Genomic DNA, 15,735 nt, shown 5'->3' on the forward strand with positions numbered 1-15,735 from the left:
AAAAATGTTCATTCCTTATTGACATGCTACCATCTTTTCCTCACTTAATAGAAATCCGCCAGGAAAATTAATCACACATGGGTTCACTCAACAAACATTTATTGACTATATATGCATCATTCCAGACTAATAAGCAAGCCTAGAAATCTTGTGTTTAGGAAGACACAGTCCCTATTTTCTGGGGGTTTGCAAAACCATAAAGAAGTGCTTACTTTAAGCCACTTTTTCAGCAAGCAGTCATTTGGAGGTGAGAAAAATTTAGTATGCCAATACAAAATAATATAGTAAATGTAATATTTCCCATTTCTAGTGAATTAGGCTGGTCAGTACTTTTATGCATACATATTTTTCTTCATTTAATGATGTTCAATTGGCTTAATTATTAGCAATTATAATGATAAAATGTTGATGGTATATTAGAATTTTACTGACCACCGATTAATATACTTATCCAATATCTTAGAATTGGAGAAGGACTTCAATTTTCCTTTTTTTAAATTTTTTTCACAAAACACGGCTTCTGACCTGTTACAAAAATATTTTTGTATTAGCTAGCTACCAGATGATGAAGACCTACTCTTTTCCATTTATTAATAATGTTGTACAAAAAAATAAGAACCAAGATACATCATGTAAAGGTACAAGATCCCACTGATGAATGTAACTGTATTATATACCTAAAATGTACCAATAAACTTAATCAAAAAAAGAATCACTCATAGAAAATAATAATAATAATAATAATGTACAAACTTAGCCATTCTTTATAAACCAGATTGCTCATGAAAGCGTGCTTAGACCTGATACTAAAAATACTCTATTAAGCATCAATAATACATAAATTTCAAGGAATAAATCCTCTCCTTCTGCCTGCTAGATGAAGAAAAACAATTCCTTTTCAGAGTTGAGCACTAATAGAGATACAATTTTAGCATCTACTTATGCACCAAGCACTGTGCTAAGTTCTCACTGGACATCATCTGCCCTCTATGTGTGTTTCCAAAGTCCCCCTTCTTATATGGACACTGGCTACAGTGGATTAGGGCCCACACTAATGACCTCATTAAAGACCCTATTTCCATATATAGTAACATCCTAAGGCACTGGGAATTTTGGTGGTGATGATGGTTGTGGATCCAATACATCCCGTAACACCAAGTTTTGCAAACTAGCATCTAATGATACTTTATTACACCAAAAATTTTTAATATTTTACCATAAGCACAAGGATGTCTTCCAGTGAGATTTGGATGGTGTTACCATAATGCTTTTGACCAGGATCCAAGAACATCAGAGTTCTATCATCCAAAGATGTCCTAAGGGCCTGTACAGCGACAAATGGGATAATCACAAATGTGTCTGGTGCTCCAATGCAAAGTGCCTGATAATATCAGGTTGAAAGTCAAGACCCACACCAAGACTTAAACCTAAATCCAGGTTGATTTTCTCTCCTCCTATAAAGAGAGAAAGAGCTGTGTTGACACAATGCACAATGATTACCTACAGTGACTCACTCTGCCCTTTCCCCAGAACTACCCTGGACTGAAAGAAATCAAAGCTTGACATAGAAATATTGGCTTGGGGAAGTTAACCAAAGCTAGGTTTATCTCCAACCACCTCAAAGCTCAAATCCAACAAAAACTGCAGTCGCTCTGCCCTGGGTCCTACAGGAGTTAAGTAGCAGCGAGGATTCACAATACTAATAAGTCAAACAGTAATGGCCACAGTTCTTCTAGAGATGGCCAGAGATGACAATGTCCAGAGTGCTGTTATAAATGTTGTTTATTCTAATGCATGATTAAAAGAATAAAGAGATGAATATTCCTGACTGTGATCTCCTGGGAAGAACCATCAGTACATACTTCCCTCCTACAGGGCTAAGCACACAGAAACCCACATGAGATGAGATCCTGCATAGCTGGAGTTCTTTTGGAATTGAATTACATAATCTTAACTCTTCATCTGCAAAAAGAGAGTTACTGAGGAGTCAGAAGTATATACGTTTCTGCCGGAGAGTGAATCACTTTCTAGCAATATTTCAAATATGGATTGAGACCCTGCCTTTTGTCCACTCTAGAATAAAAATTAAATATAAGTGAAAAAAAATTGATGGAAAGAAGTGCTACTCTTCTCCTACTGCAGGCCACAAAGAGGAAGGCATGGTGATACAAGCAAAGCTTCAGATGCAAAATCTTGCCAGAGAAAGAAAATGCAGAATGTCAACATTTCTGTGGGACAAGAAAGACATGTTGACACAGAGTCTGTGACCTGCATTCACAGAACCTGAGTTTTTGAACCCCCCAAAATCTGCTCCCATGAACAAGGCACTGGACCTGTCAAGCAGCAGTTTCTCCATCTCTGAAATGAAGAAATAATAACATGCATCCATTGTGGAATGGATATAACAGACAATCCAGACACGGGGCTTACATAAGAAAGAGGTACGTGCTCTCTATTGAATGAAAAGCAGGCAGCTGGACATGGTGATGCATGTCTGTAATCCCAGCACCTGAGAGGCTGAGGCAGGAGGATCAACATGTGTTTGAGGCCATAGTGAATTCAAGACCAGCCTGAACTACACAGTGAGACCTTGTCTCAAAAAACTAAACCAAAGAAAAGAAAGACAGGTAGACTGGGAGTCCAGAGCTTCAGTGGAGACTCCATGACAGCCTCAGGGCCCAGGTTCCTTCAGGCTCAGAGATAGTTTCAGGTTATTTCCCAGGTTATATTGGCCCTCACCCTGACTGATTCATGGTGCAAAGATAATAGCTATGTGATTGCTGGTTATTATCAAGCTAATGAACGAGTAAAGGATGCCAGTCCCAACCAGGTCACAGAGAAGGTTGCTTCCAGAATCGCCGAGGGCTTCGTGGACACCGTGCTCATCATGGTGGACAACACCAAGTTCATGATGGACTGCGGCAAGCCCACAATCCACGTGTATGAGCACCATGAGAACAGGTGGCGGTGCAGAGACCCACACCATGACTACTGTGAAGACTGGCTGGAGGCCCAGAGGATCTCGGCATCGCTCCTGGACAGCAGGTCCTACGAGACGCTGGTGGATTTCGACAACCACCTGGATGACATTCGGAATGACTGGACAAACCCGGAGACCAACAAGGCCATCCTGCACCTGTGCTAGGGCCACAGAGCTGGCTACCGGGCATTGCCTGTGTTCCGCAGAGCGAGAACACCGTAGCCTGGTGCAGAGCCACAGCCACCTATGCCAGGTCTGGGCAGGGCACCTGTCGCCTCGACGCCACGCGGGCTGAGGGAGAGTGTGCAGCCCACTCTGCGAGTTCTCTCGCAGTCATGCGTTGCTGTCAGCTTCCAGATCAGCTCTTTCTGCTTGTCCAAGATTGTTCTATTAAAGTTTTAACTAACCTTTTATAATCTGGGGAGAATACTTTTTAAGGCTTATAAACTATTAAAAACAAAGCCCACGTCTTAAAAAAAAAAAAAAAAAAAAGGCTTCAGGTTATACTGTTTGTTATGTTATTTGTTTCCACAAAGTAGTTAAATACCCTGTGCAGATTCAGATTCACAGAGAAAAATAAGTTTAATTTCTCAATGGGACATTTTAGGACTCAAGGACAAGTGCTTTCAGAAACAGAACTTACATAATTCAAGCCCTTAATGTACACTTCAGTATTAGAAAGTGTGAAGATGAAATTATTTAACTTTGTTTAAACAGCAAAGGCTGGTGAACTTGTGATAGAACAGGAGCTCATGTCTTAAATTGTCTTTAATTCTTTTTTTATAGTGAAATCTTAACACTAATGTTAAACATAATGTTACAACAGGTTAGCACGTAATTTTTAAATGAGAAAATGCCCTTTTGGAGAAAAATATAAAACTTCAACCTAGTTTTTATGCCCAAGAAAAACTATAGAAATAAATATAGAATATACGTGAAATAAAAATACTAAAAATTGTAAGCTGGAATGTTGACAAATTTATATGCTAATTCTAAAAGCATTAGCTTAACACATTTTGTACACTGTCTGATTCTCCTTAAATTCTGTACATCATTTAGTCTAGTTACATAATGTAGTTTCCGTTACATAATGTAGTTTCCTTTACACGTGTGCTGTACTTACAGGGAATGATAGGAAGCTACATATCCAAAGCTTTTTTCTCATGTCCCTTGACAATATGTTATTTGACCTTTCCACCCAATTATATGTTTTATTCTTTGTTTTGATTCATATTGACTTTGTCTGCAACTAGGCAAGGGAAAGGAAAATGTGGAGGCTATTTTAAAAAATTATCTTGTTGAGAGTTAGAAGATACTGAATGTCTTAACCATTGTGGGGAAGTGTTTTGGCATCACCATTTGGCACAAGACTGAATTGACCAAGAGGTCAATTCTCAAGATATGCATTTCCCTTCTCCTTCCTTCCTCTCCATTCCTGCATTTTATGCACAGCAGCATGGTCTCATTGGAAGAGAAAATAGAGCTGAGAACTAAAGTCTGATCCTAGCTCCACTTACTATGTGAATGTTATCTCTAATAAATACTTAAGCACCTTTACATTTTTGACCTATCCACATAACTGCTTTATTCTTCTACTGCCTTGTATTTTTTATGAACTTTATTGAGGTAAAGTTTATATACAATAAATCACATCCATTCAAAATGCACACTAGGATGATTTTCACCTGATCCACATACCCATGAAAGCACCACCACAGTCAAAAAATGGAACACAGTGTTAAAATACTTGGTATTGTCAGATTGGTTTGGTTTGGTTTTGTTGACCAATTTATTCTAGTTATTTGTTCTAGTCATATGTAGTATCTTGTTATGGCTTACTTTGTATTCTCCACTGACTAAAGAAATTGAGCATCTTTTCATATGTTTATTGGTCATTTATGAAATAGTCAATCTTATGCTCATTTTCTTTAAAATTGCCGGTCTTACAAGTACAGAATTTTAGGAATACTTTATGTATTCTATATACAAACCTTTTCATTTGAAAATATTTTCTCCCAATTTAAGGCTTATGTTTTTATGTCTATTAACTGCACCTTTGGGAAAGCAAATGATTTTATTTTGCTGAAATCCATTCTAGTATTACTTTTCCTTATGCTTTTTGTGTTGTTTAATAAATGCTTGCCTTAAACCTGTGTCACAAAGATTTGTTTCCTCTGTTTTCTACCAGAAGTTTTAGAGTCTAAGATTTCACATTTTGGTCTACCCATGATCCATTACAAGTTAATTTTTTGTGTATAATATGAGGTAAGAATTGATGTAGATTTTTTTTTCTTCCATATGGAAAGACCACTTCATCAAAAGACTCTCCCCATCCACTGCCTTGGTGCCTTTGTCAAAAATCAATTGACTGTAGAGGTGTAGATCTATTGGAGGTCTCTCTTCTGCCCCATTGAGCCATATACTTATCCTCATGTTTATGTCACACTGTGCTGATTACTGGAAATTTGTAGGAAATCTTTAAATTAAGTCATGTATGTCCCATGAGTTCATTCTTTTTTAATTATATGGACTATTCTAAATCCTTTACATCCACATAAATTTTAATATCAGTTTGTCAACTTCTGGGAATTTTGATTGGAGTTGAATTGAATCTATTTATCAGTTGGAGGGGGAATTGATATCTTAAAATTGTTGAGTCTAAATCCTTTATAGAACAGCAAATATCCACAGGTCTCAGAGAACATTGAGATACATACCATCTAAATTCATTCCTTCTTAGATTTTTAATTAAAAAGAATGTTCAGTTAACTCTTTTAAAGATAGAGATTGTTTGTCTATTCAACAAACATTACAGCAGATCCAAGAGCAAAATAATCTGTAAAGTTGGGCATCTGGCCCCCAAAAATGCCCTCTCAAATCACTACACTGGTGTTGCTAAATCTAGCAGTTCTTGCCTAAGAATTTCCACAGGTGTCCATTTGCATGTATGAAATTCCTCCTGCCACATCAGTTTTTAAGCAAGTTGTGTCAGGTTTCAAGTCCAATTTGTGGACATTAGTTTCTGACTGTCCCCATAGAAGAGGTAGTCATTTTTCAAAATTTCCAACCATTCCTACAGATTAAAGAATTAGAAAATAAGCAAAATTTAAAGTATGATCTACTGGTCCAAGCCCATATTATACAATGCTCTGGCTTATAAAACATCTTATTGAGCTTGAAATGTCATTCAGTGGTAGAACATTTGCTTAAGATGTGTAAAGTCCTGGGTTTGATTCCCAGAATGAAAAATATCTTATTTAATATCCTTGCTTCAGTTGTCTTCCTCATGAAATTTATATGATGTATTTATTAGCCTGTTTTTCATTCCTGGGACCAAATGACTAACATACAAAAGTTTAGATCACAGTTTCAAGGTTTCAGTCCATGGTCTCCTGGCTCCAAGCAGAAACATCATAGTAGAAGTATTCAGTGGAGAAAATCTGCCTATTTCATAGCATCGGGGAAGCAGGGAGAACAAGAAGAGTCTGAGAGGAAGGCCCCAGGGTCCTGATAAAGTTCCAAGGCCAAGCCCCCATGCCCCACCCAGACACACCCAGACGTGAGCTTTACTAATCTCCTAGGCATCTCTCATGTCAATTAAATTGACAATCAAGATTAAACATCACAATATAATACTGATTGGAAACTCATCTTCTAAACCCTACTTGCATCATGTTTCCCCAAATTCTCAAATCCCATCCTTGCACTTGGCTTTTCAGGTTCCACTACAAAACATCTATTTGCTCTTAGGGTCACCACTCTAACTGGTCACTCTTCCCTGATATGGCCCTTCACAGGCTTGTACTGAAGCATGGAGTCCACGCAGTCCCTCACCTGACATGACTACCTCTGGGCCCACTGAACCACGGCTGTCACCCTACTCAGCTCCCACACACATGGAAAGCTGATGTACAGCTGTCCCTTGGTTCATTCAGCTCCCCACCTGGAATGTCTCCACCACCTCACTCCCCTCCACCTTCTCAGCAGGCAGACACCCCATCCCATTGCAAAGATAACTACTGATCCCTTAAGTACTCACTCTCCCCTCCTCTTTTATATCCCACATTTTAACATCTTCATGTTTTTATGTTTATCTCCCCTAGAAAACTATAATTTTTTTTGGTACCTTGAACTTGGGACCTTGCACTTGCAAAGCAGGCGACAGAACCACTGAGCTAAATCCCCAACCCAACTATAACTTTTTTTAAAGGTGTCATTCCTCTTTGTACTCTCCAGTACCAAAAAACTTTCTGGCACATGTCAAATGTTCATTATGTGCTTGTTGAACTAATGAAAGAACAAACACATTAACATGTGCTCTTAAATTCAACCAAGCAAATATGACAGTACTTCCCTGCACATAATTAATCTACTTACACCTCCTGTGTAAGACCTGAATATATGTTTTTAAACCTATGTTTTATATAAAACTTGCTCCAAATGAGAACCTGCTTTCCACCATTTCTTTCAAAATTTACCAGAAGTTTTATAACTTAACCCTTTCCCTTGGGTCCTTCTTTTCTGCCACAATATAGATTTCACTTCACTCAGAAGCAGGTTTAAGGCTTTATCTTCCTTTCACTTTAAGCATTTATTTAGTTACTTCCTTGTGCCAGATACTAAACTAGATGGGGGGGGTTGTTTTTTAATTTACTGCTAATTTGTTTAATTCTCACAACTGCCATGGAATTTAATATCCATGTTTTGGTAGAAGAGATTCAATAATTTGTCAAGGTCACACTGGTGAGAGGAGGTGAAGTCAGCATTACAACATGGGGCTGCCATATTCTGAGAACTGGCTCTTTACTCCATGCCAAGGTGAGACAGAGGGGAATACTCTAGGTTGGATTCTGATTTTATGTTTGTTCTGTAATGGGTTGTCATACTTCACAGGATGAAATATTTTTTAAACCACAGAATAGTTCCAACAAAATAAGTAAGGCTTATGTTGGATGTGAGATAAAGGCAAAAAACTTGGCTTTAAATTTAAAATCTCGTATGTTCAGAAATAATTTTATCACCCAAGACCATGTTTCCTGAGTTTTAAACCATAAAACACCAAGCATGTGAGTGCACAGGAGGGGAGTGGGGGTTGCAGTAAGGAGTGAAATCACAGAATCACGGGACTTATCACAACCTGCCAAATTCCTTTCAAAAACACATATTCAGGTCTCAGATCCTCTGACAAAAACAACTCTCATTTTCAAGAATAGGAAGAGCTAGGGGGTTTTTACATCTTCTTACAAGAAATTTCCATCCACTGGCTTTAAATTTTACTTTTTATTCAAAAGCACGTCATGTTTTTGTGTTGAAAACTTCCTAGGAAAATGAGAGCCAACTGTTCACACTCCAAAGCAGGGTTTTACTTTGACTGGGCAAATGGCGCACGTCCTCATACTCTTGCTAGAGTCACTGAAACCTTTTAGATCAAAAGGAAATGATCAGTAACGACCTTCTCTGACTCTCAGTTCTTCTGGAGGAAGTGGAAAAACAGAGTGCTTACAATTCTGAGTATTAACATCAGATTCAAAGAACGACTTGGCACAAGAACAAGGGTTGATCTGAGAGCCAGACTCCTCTAGGTCAGAATGAGATTTCTGAGGCCCTAATATTTATAATTTTGGAGTCTCTCAGAGAAAAGGAAAGCAAGATTACAAACACAAATTCAGTCATGATCACATTTATCTTGAATGCCAAGCTAAGTCATGAATTATAAATTTAATGTAAACTGACATATACAACAAACAAAATTCTCCCCCCAAAAATCATGTTTTATTAATTGCCTACACACTTTTCTAATGCTCCTTTTTCTACATTTTTGGTTGCACATCCTTTTAAATTACTTTTTCCTTAAAAAATAAATAAATATTTTTAAATATTTTCTATAAAGAGAAAAACAGTTGTTTTTATTTTACCTTGGTTTAAATTTGGGGTTCCTTTCAACAGCTAAAGTTTAGAATGATTTATTTTAACTTCTTATGACATTGCTGGCAATGCCATGTAAATTTTTTTGTGTGTTTTTCTGTTTGTTTGTTTGTTTTGGTACCAGGGATCGAACTCGGGACCTTGCGCCTGGGTGTCAGGCACTGGAACCACTGAGCTAAATATCCGGCCCCGCCATGTAAATTTTTAAGATTGCTGTCAAATTTGGAGAAATCTCTACCAAGTATTTTACATAATGAAATTGTAACATTCTGGGGAGAAATGTCCACAGACAAGCTTCTGGCTCCATCTGTCTCAAACCTGTTGCCTCCACTACCCACATACTGCCAATGTTAGGCTGTTGTAAGGTGTTCTATGACAGTGCATGTCCAACCCAGGTGGGCAAGCACAGCAGCCAGTAGGAATATCTGGAAGCTCCTCCCTCACCAGGGCAGCTATTAATAACTTACCAATTCTAGAGAGTGATTGTAAAGCACATAGATATCCCAGCATCTTGGTCTGAACAATTGTGCTGCCCCAAACATCTCCAAGGCGATAGCATTAGGAGGTGGGGGCTTTGGGAGGTGTTATGATTTGGGTCTAAATCTCCCCCCAGTTTCATGAGCCTATAGGTGTGATCTAGAGTGTGTGAAGCTGGAATTGATTCATGATGCAATAGTAGGCTCAAGGGGACTAAGATTAAGGGTGTGAGTGCTACCCCCACCTTAAGTAGTAGTGCTACCCCCACCCTAAGACAAAAGGGGCAGGGAGACACTGTTAACTATCTCTTGTTACCTTTGCTACATTGTGCATGCCATGTTGTTTCTTCTCTCTGTCACGCCTGTTTGTCATCCCTGTCTTGGAGCCAGCCAACTATGGACTGAAACCTCTACAAACTGTAAGCCAAATAAACCCCTTCCCTTCCAACTTTGGGTGTTAGGTATTTTGTCTCAGCAACAAGAGAAAAGTAACTAACACATGAGGTGATTTCATTTCTTATGAAAGAGACCCGAGAATACTGGGATAGAGATTCTGAGGAATAGGACTTCAACATGTGAATCTGAGGAGAAGAGACAATTCAACACATAACTATCCCAAATTCTATGAGCCAAATAAAACCAATATCAGCAATTTATTATTAGGTTGTTTGGTAAATGTGGCCACACCCCTTCCACACTGTGGGAACACATCAAGAAGGCACCATCTATGAACCAGAAAGAGTCCTCCCCAGACAGAGACTCTGTCATACTTTTTGATCTTGGACTTCTCAGTCTCCAGATCTATGAGAAATAAATTTCTGTTGTTTACAAGCCACCCAGTTTGTGGTATTCTGTTATAGCTGCCCAAAGGGACTAAGATGCCCAATGATCCAAAACTCAATATATCTGTAAGTGAACTGTTCCTTAGCTTAGTCCCCAAATCCCCATGGCCACTCACCCCAGGGCCATCCAATAAGAGGGGCAGTCAGTGTTGAAAGAGACAGCAGTGTTAACTGATCTTAGTTAAAATACTTTTGCAGATGTTACAAAGCCACAAGAATGCGGGAATACATTTTGCCACTTCCTAAAGCCTTACTTGAGGCCTGGGTACCCAAAGGGCCCTGAGCTCAAGCAGCCTTTGCATCAGTTACAGCCAATGCAGGGCTCCCTAGTTCCTTATGTCCTTAAGTCTTCCACTATCACTAAAAAGACATGGCTGAGCTCTTGAAGTACTGACCATCCCCGTAGTCATAGTTATAGAATATCAAACACTTGGTGGAGAAGTGTTATGGCTTATGTTTAGATGTCCCCCCAAAGCCTCATGCAGTCATAGGTGTGGCTTCGGAGGTGGCTGGATCTAGAGTGTGTGATGCTAGAATTGATTCGTGGTGCCATGCTAGGCTCAAGGGCACTAGGATAAGGGTGTGAACGCTACCCACCCTAAAGAGTCTGGATAAGATAAAAAGGGTGAAAGACATAAGGTCCCTTGTTGCTTGCTTTTGCTGTCTTCTGCTTGCCATGAACTGGTCCTCCTCTGCATTGCTCCTCTGCCAAGCCACCATGCCTTGGAGCCGGCCGATTATGGACTCAAACCTCTACAAACTATGAGCTAAATAAACCTTTCCTCTCTTTAACTTTGGGTGTCAGGTATTTTGTCTCAGCAATGAGAGAAAACTAAGACAAGAAGGAAGACACCAGTGACGGGCACTGAATTAAGTGGTCCCATGAGTATCCACGTAGATTAAGTCAATTATATCTCACAACAGCACTGAGAAGTATCCTTTGCCACACATAAAGGAAGAGGCTCAGGATAGATGAGTAGCACAGCAAGAGCTAACAGGGGTCCTGGCCTTTTCAATGTTTACTGGCAACTTGCTCCAATCTTCCTCTCTTCCCTCTAATCAAAGTAACCCATAATCATTAAGGAAAAGAATTACAGAGAAGTAGAAAGATACACCAAATTACCTATAGTCACATTGCCTAGATGCAACCATTGCAAGATTTTGGTATATTTCCCATGCTTTCTGGAACACTGAAATTGAAAGCATTAAATTAAATCCATCCTATTTCTCTCATTATTAAAGAAATATGTTCCTTGTCCAAAGAAATGAGCATAACAAAACAAAATAAAAACCACCTGTATTTGTTTGGTATGGCTTTTGTAACAAAGTGCCACAGATTAAATGTCTTAATAGAAATTGTGTCACAGTTCCAGAGGCTAGAAGTCCATGAGCAAAATGTTGGGTTGGCTGGTTCTTTCTGAGAGCTGTGTGAAGGAAGGTTCCATTCCATGCTTCTCACTAGCTTCTGGAGGTTTCCTGGCCATCTTCAGCATACTTTGGTTTGTCAAAGCACGACCCTAATCTCCGCCTTCATCTTTATATAGTTTTGTCCCCATATGCAAATGTGTGCCCAAATTTCTGCTTCTTACAAAGACACTGGTCACATTGGATTTAAGGGCCTTTCCATTCCAGTGTGACCTCATTCTAACTTAACTAATTACATCTACAAAAATTCTGTTTCCAAATAAGGTCACATTCTAAGCTACTGGGGACTAGGGCTTCAACATGTGGATTTGAAGAGTAGAAACAATTCAACTAACAAACATAACTATACCAAATCCAATGAGCTAAATAAAAGCAATATTAGCAATTTATTATTAGGTTGTTTAGAGAAAATGGCCACAAATTATTTTGACACTCCTCCCACTGGAGGTGGGATCTATGTCCCCTTTCTTTGAGTCTGGCAAGCTGGTGATTGCTCTGCTCAATGGTTATAAAACTCCAGTCATCATGGCCCAGGCACCAGACAGAGAATGAAAGAATTCCAAATTCTTCCAGTCCCCTGTTACCAAGTCATTCCCAGCTTGAGTCTTAATGAGTGGTGGTCCCAGACATCATACAATGAAGACAAACCATTCCCATTGTGCCCTGTTGAAATGCCAGACTCACAGAACCTATGAGCATACTAAAACAATTGGTTATGATGATTAATTTTGTGTCAACTAGGCTGCTGGGTGTCCATTATTCTGGATGTGTTTGTGAGGCTGTTTCTGCATGAGATTAACATTTGCATTAGTAGAATAAGTAAAGCAGATTTCCTTCCCCAGTGTGGGAAGACCTCATTGGAGACTGAATAGTAAAAAAGTTGAAGTAAATGAGAAATTGTTCTCCTCCTAACTTCTCGAGCTAAGATATTGGTCTTCTCTGCCCTCCGACTAGACAGTTCTTAGCACTGTATCTTGACCATGTAAATTGCTAACCCGATACAAATTGATGTGAGGTCACACATCTAGTGAATCCAAAAAAGAAGTTAAACTCAAGTCTTCTCTTAATGCAGAACCCTGATCTGGTTGCTGAAGTTCAATGCACCATTTTACACCTATGCATTTTTGTCACAAAGATGAGACCCTGGCTCTTGAAAGAAAAGCCTTTCAAAATGTAAATAACTACCTTCTGGTTGGCCTACTTTGTAAATGTGATTTTTAAAAAATAATATTTGCTTACTGTAAAAATGAATATCTGCACTGCAATTATTTTACTTAGTAAAGCCAATAAAGAATTAGTGACACCTTGTGGCAAAAATGTAATGCATGTGCTACCCATTTTCAGTTGAGACACTTCTCCAAAAGCTTTACCCTCTTCACTAAGTCAGATAATAACAAAACTTCTGGAAAGAATAATCTATAGTTACCAACTCTTCTTCTGAAATTAGCTATTCTCTTTGGTTACTGTATTTGGGCTTCAGTTCTATCACCTCAGAGAAACTGCCAACCCTCAAGTTCTCCTCTGACTATAAAGTTCAAAAATGACTTCCCTGATAGCAAACCCAATGGTTACTTCTCAATTTTCATCTTTCTTAACATCATAGTATATTTGACCATATTGACCACATTGTTGCTGAAACCTCTGGTTCAGCAAGACCACACTCCATTTCCCTTCTATCTTTTAGGACTTTGGAGCCCTCTAAGCACTTGTGAGTGCCAAGTTTCTCACTCTCTTGACCTTTCCATGGACCTCCAGACTCACATCCCTAACCTGCCAACGTGACATATGCATATGGATATCCAATAGCATCTTAAGAGTAACAAGTCCAAAAAAGAGCTCTTGATTTCTTACTCCTTCCAATAATTGACTGCATCTCAGTGAATGACATGAATATTGTGTCATTTTACTCCAGCTAAAAACTTAGGAGTCATCCTTTATCCCTGTAGTCATCACTCTCATATCTAGTCCATTAGTAGGTTATCTTAATTCATTCTCCACAATATCTCAAACACACCACTCCTCTCCATTTTCCCTACTAACTTCCTGCCCCTCTTTAAACTACTGCAACACCTTCTTAACTAGTATCTTACTCTTCTCCTCTAACGATCCAGTCTTCACATAGCAATTGGTAACTTTGTAACATATAACTCAGGTCATATCATCCTCCCTTAAACCAATGAATGGCTCTCCTTAATCCAACTCCCCACCCCCACCCCCACCCAGAAAGGTCCTACTGATTTGACACCTAGCCACCTCTACAGACTCTGGAAGCTCATTTCCAACGACTCTCCCCCAGCGCTCCACATCTGGGCCACCTGGTCCTCTTTCTGCTCCTAAACATGACAGGCTTGCTCAGGGTCGATCCTTTCTCTGGAGTAGCATCCCAGCTACCACCTCTCCCAGATGTTGTTGATTCCTTGCTATGATACTCAGGTTTCTGTTAAATATTACCTTCTCAGCTTCTCCTACCCATAACATCCTAATTTGTTTTCATCATAGCTTTTTCCATTCTCTGAAAATTTCTTTTGTTCCTTTCTGATTTATTTTCCTATTATATTCTTCTCTATATTAGGATGAAAGTTCCGTCTGTCCCTGGCTCTTACAATAGTGCCTGGTACAGAGAAAACGCTTCATGTTTGTTGAATGGTAAACTATCCTAAGAGCTCTTTTGCATTTTTATCCATGCTCAAAACAATCTGAAACATTGGCCTTATGGTTGTTTTTTTACATTGAAAATTAAAAGAAGCTCCCTCTTTTTTTCCTTACACTGTGCACCTCTGATATTCATACATGCAGAAAACAGTCTCAGCCAAACATGAAGCTGTATTGTAAGGCCACAAACATCAACAGGACATGATCTGTATCCTCAAGGAACTCACAGACTTACTGAGGTGGCAAACATGTCACATGGTGAGTAAAAGATAGCAATATGGTGTAGGAATATGTGAACCCAGGTTAGAGGCATCAGAAATGTCATCCTAGAGAAAACAATAGGATCTGAGGCTTAAAGAGTGAGTATAAAATTATCTGGGAGAAGGGACAAAGAGAAAACAAAAAGCAGATATGGACGTGGAAATATGCTATGACAGTGGATCACAGGTTCTCAACTCTGCTGAGAAAAAAGTACAAGGAATAGACAAGTGAGATTTGAGATTTGAAACAGGTAGTAACCAGGCAGTGACAGGCTATGGGTAGTTTAAGGAGTCTGAGCAATTATTAGGTAATGTGGTTATGGAAATCCTAGAGGAGGCCACCAATGCACCAGTTACATTACCCTGTATCACTCTGTGGCTCACAGAAGATGCAACTTTAGTTGTAGGGGGCTGGAATGGTCAGGGAAAAGGCTGGTAAAAATAGTAAGGAAAGGGCTGGGGATTTAGCTCAGTGGTTCTGCCGCCTGCTCTGCAAACACAAGGACCTGAGTTCGATCCCCAGTACCAAAAAAATAGTAAGGATTTAAAAAGAGATAGAACTCAGAATCAAAAACAATTAGGAGGTAAAACAGGACTTATTGACTATTAGAATACTGAGAAAGAGAGTGCGGGGAGGGAGTACAAGGAAAGGAGGCAAGAAACAAGTGTGGGGATGGAAGGGTAAAGAGCACATGCTGATCCTTTGGGTCAAACAGACAAGGGGCTCGGTTTTGTTTTGTCACTTACTTGTATGATTTCAAAAAGTTACTTGAACTTTCTAAGCTTTGGGTCTCTTGTAAGTTCAACAGGAATACTATCAGAATCCACCTCATAGGGTCATTATAATAATTAAATGAAATAATGTATGTGAAGTGTTTATCATGGTATGTACTATACCAGAAACTTCATTAAGGAATTTTGAATTGTCATCAACATGCCTGTGTCCGTGGTCATGGACCCATCTTTCCTTCTCTGACCATGGGTAAATTATGTTTCTAGGAAAGACCAGCCCCCCTGCTTGAGTATATGAGCCCATCCACTTTTGTCATATCATTGCACCAATTCTTCCCCCTCTTGACCACTTCTTTCACTCTTCCCTCTTTACTGAGTCTACCCTATAAACATGTGCTCAGTTTTCCTATTAAAAATAAAACCTTCTCTCAATTGAATTTCTC

The 15,735-nt window shown here is 39.1% G+C and overlaps 1 protein-coding gene and 2 pseudogenes across 4 annotated transcripts in view; 1 reads left to right on the forward strand and 2 right to left on the reverse strand.

Annotated features, from left to right (window-relative positions):
- Positions 1 to 15,735, reverse strand: part of LOC147824921 (uncharacterized) — a 269,562-nt gene that overhangs the window by 142,387 nt on the left and 111,440 nt on the right. The window lies entirely within an intron of this gene.
- The window catches only part of LOC147824922 (E3 ubiquitin-protein ligase RNF115 pseudogene), a 93,762-nt pseudogene that overhangs the window by 63,264 nt on the left and 14,763 nt on the right, over positions 1 to 15,735 (reverse strand). Inside the window, exon 1 of the transcript XR_015441482.1 lies at positions 1 to 15,735. This exon is cut by the window's left edge and continues 63,264 nt beyond it; it is cut by the window's right edge and continues 14,763 nt beyond it. The product of XR_015441482.1 is annotated as an E3 ubiquitin-protein ligase RNF115 pseudogene (transcript).
- Positions 1,125 to 3,145, forward strand: LOC101697149 (ER membrane protein complex subunit 8 pseudogene; annotated as a pseudogene).

This window comes from Heterocephalus glaber, unplaced genomic scaffold (assembly GCF_053883595.1).
Source record: "Heterocephalus glaber isolate CG9 unplaced genomic scaffold, H.glaber_assembly_v1.0 deba00001523, whole genome shotgun sequence".
Lineage (NCBI taxonomy): Eukaryota > Metazoa > Chordata > Mammalia > Rodentia > Bathyergidae > Heterocephalus > Heterocephalus glaber.